Below are 3424 nucleotides of genomic sequence, written 5' to 3'. Positions count from 1 at the left end.
TTTCAGTGAGTAAATATATAACCACATGGCCTTTATAACCTGGCCAAGCACACATTAAAAACCCATGAAAATAAACTCAAACAAATTCTGCGTGGGACTGTGAGCTGACATGAAACAAAAGGCCCGGCTGAAAAAAAGCACTCCCTCCTCAGATAGCTCTTAGCTCAGCCTTGTGTGGGCAGCCTGCAATCTCCTTTCTAATCCTCATCCCCTGACCCCACCCTGCACGGCTTTCTCCGGCCAAGGAGTCACAACGTCTCTCGCTCGCAACAGCGTCGAGTCGGGCTTAAGAAGTGACCCGGAGCGTAACTAAAAAAGTCTGAGCTGTCTCAAGACTCTTAGTAATTGTGGCACACAAAACATCATTACTGTGATGTGGATAATTACAGTGCAAAAGGGTGGCCTCTTAAGCATGTAATGCACTCTTTTATCTTAAGAAGTCAATCTCTCCGACTCTGACAGCTTGCAGCATATGATCCTGGTAAACAAATACTTTTGAGCGGCACAAAAGTGCCATTAAAGGCCAAAACTGTCAACACAAATTCCACTCTTGGAGAGGGAGGGGGAGGAGGGAACCGAAGTGGGAGGGGGGAAAAAAAAAAAAGGGACTTGATCACTTGTGGTTGCTTTAACTTGCATGGAGGTTGTCATGGAAACATTTCTATGAAGTTAGCGGGGATAAAACCTGAACGTTTGCCATTTAATTGCATTTAAGCTTAGGAACGGCGCCAAAGTTAGCTTACACGTGAAAACTGTGCGGGTTACGTGGATGAGCTCAGTAAGATGTTTAGAAAAAGTGAGGCTGGTGCAGCACACCCGTGATTTTCTTAGCCATGTCTCCCCCAAATGCAGCAACACCTCAAGGGTTGAGCGAGCAGTCTGTTTCATCACAGAGGTGCTGGGGGATGGGCGATGGTGGCTTTTCATAAGCTAATCCAAAAGTGAGCATGTGTTTCATTGCCTAAGAAGAAGCATGGCTCAAAACAGAATTGATGGGATCTGTGCATGAGAGCCACTTTCTGGACTTTTTCTATTCGCACCTCTCCTGCAGTGCGAGCAGCATTCCCAGCGACAGCACCCTAAGTTTCCACAGGATCCCCAGAATGACAAACACAATTGCAAAGCTTTTTCTCCTTCAGCCCCAGCTGGAAGCAACAATTTCCACATCGAAGATAAAAATCAGGCATCAACCGGTGTCCGCTGAGCTGAAAGCTGAATCTTAATTTTGATAAATGATTGAAACGTATGACAGGGTATACACATTAATCCTGTGGAGGACATTCATTTTCCTATTACCATAATGTGGAGCACGACCGCCCGATGATGAATGCAGCAATCAAAAAATGGACGCAGAGTGGGGAGAGCCGGGGTAATAAGTGCGCTGCTCCCAACAACGGTCAGTCTTGGAGGGAGACTAATAGCAAGCCAGCTCTCCTTTTGCATTTAAGGAGGGGGGGGGGAAGCATCCTGTTTTACTAAATCAAGTGACCCTGCATGCACGCACCACCCCGCCAACAAGCAAACAAGAGAGCATGGACTGCTTTAAACATGCTCTGAGAAATAATTACAGGGGCACTCCAACAAAGGGGCCGATTGTGCACTGTCGCTGACATATTTCACAAGGGGCATTTATTGCCGCCTGGCCTTTGAAGAGTGAGAGCTGCTGAGTGAGGGGGGAACTGGCCCACACCTGCATAACTGAGGAGGGAACACCTGTGCACCCTGCGGCTTGAACAAGGAGGGTCGATCCAGCTAATCCAGGGGTGAAAGCTGATCAGAGGACAGGCCTGGAGAGTTCAGCGGCTCCCACTACCTTGTTAGCCTTTCTTTACCCAAAAAAAAAAAAAAAAAAAGTGACATCTATTGATTTTTTTGGGCCACAGTGATTGCACGAGAACAGCGGCGAGACACAGAGAGTGAGACAGAGGAACTAAGCAGAAGCTTTTATGAGCTTTAGGTTCATTAGATAGAATTTGAGGTAAATCACTATGAAAAATGATATGCCACCAGCTTCCCTGTTTGTTTCTTTCTGGACAAGGAAAAAAAAAAAAAGATGGAATATAAAAATGGAGCAAGGTAAGGTGCTGCTAATCACAGATATTGATCAGGCAGATATTGATCATGCAGATAAGGCATTGACAATTCTACTTTAAATCTATGCTTTAAATCTACTTGCAGTTTATTTTTTAAAAACATGGCTGCTGCTGGAAAAACGCTTTTACAGCTACATCCAAGCCCTGTGTCAAAGGTGATAAAACCACATCTGCAACACTGAAGGAATTTTAAAGACAGCAGTAATGCCATTTTATAAACAAGACAAATTAATGTGATACACCTACAACGACTTGTTCTACACACAATTAATTCACTGCTCACTTCAGTTTTTATTATAAATAAGTGCAATATAGCAAGAACCAATAAATTACAGCAAGCACTAGACAGTAAAATAGATTCCACTATGCAAATAAAATGTGATATGTCGTCAAAGGCGCGGATGGATTAAAAAGAAATCTACAAAGGCAGTTAGAAACCGAATTCAGCACAAGTATGGACAGCACGCGCTTGAACATTACTTTTCAGATGCGTCATTTATCACGAGGCGGCACATTAAAATTGGGATGCGTTTGTAAATTGAGGTTGAAACAACGTGCACGCAGGGAAACAATAAGTCGGCTTTAGAAAAGTCAGCGTGGAGGCAAAGCCTGAGCAGCACTGAAGGTCCTCACATGAACAAGCCGAACAGTCCGCGAGGTGAGACACGTTAACAGCTGCTCGCTAATTAAACAGCACAACAAGCCCGCGCGCAACGTGGAAATAAGAACGTTGCAAGTCAAGTTGCAAAGCGCGAGACAACACAGGACAAAGTTTGTGGCCGGCGGACCACTTCCTAATTCAAGTGCAGTGGACAGAGCAGTTGGAAAAAAAAAAAAAAAAAAAGTCAAGTCAAAGCGTGCGGACAGAAATAAGCTGTTGGGCAGAAAAACTTACCAGGAAAAAAATGGCAGGTATATTTCCCTCACGGTAAAGTCAAAGGGACACGCCGGGCGAGAAGTCGTCGTCCTCTACACTCGCGCAGACCTTCACACGTGACTGTCCAAGTTCACCATAACGCGGAGAAAATGAACAACAAGCTGCAGAGTAAATAAAAAGCTCAAATATTCCTCCGCTGGGCACCGCTGTCGGAGACACACACACACACACACACATGCACTCTCTCCTGCTGTCTCCCGTCAGCGCCGCTGTTATTACTAATGCAACAGAGGGAAAAGCAGTACACCGAGTCCTGTTTGAATGACGCGCAATGCGAGGAAGACGCGGCTTGTTTTTTTTTTTTTTTTTTTTTTTTTTTCGTTACGATTCAAACACACATCAAGCTGTATCCCAGCAAGCAAGTATATTTGGGACTAGAACCCCCCCCTCCCTC

The 3424-nt window shown here is 44.9% G+C and overlaps 1 protein-coding gene across 3 annotated transcripts in view; it reads right to left on the bottom strand.

Annotated features, from left to right (window-relative positions):
• The window catches only part of foxp2 (forkhead box P2), a 101993-nt gene extending 98777 nt beyond the window's left edge, over positions 1 to 3216 (bottom strand). For all 3 annotated transcript variants that reach the window (XR_013075859.1, XM_076722387.1, XM_076722389.1), the window contains exon 1: positions 2989 to 3216. The gene's annotated coding sequence lies outside the window, so the exon portion shown is untranslated. The remainder of the gene's footprint in view (positions 1 to 2988) is intronic.
• Positions 3217 to 3424: the final 208 nt, after the last annotated feature.

This window comes from Chaetodon auriga, chromosome 22 (genome assembly GCF_051107435.1).
Source record: "Chaetodon auriga isolate fChaAug3 chromosome 22, fChaAug3.hap1, whole genome shotgun sequence".
NCBI lineage: Eukaryota > Metazoa > Chordata > Actinopteri > Chaetodontiformes > Chaetodontidae > Chaetodon > Chaetodon auriga.
Note: the sequence above shows the minus strand (reverse complement) of the source record. Positions and strands in the feature narration are given on the sequence as shown.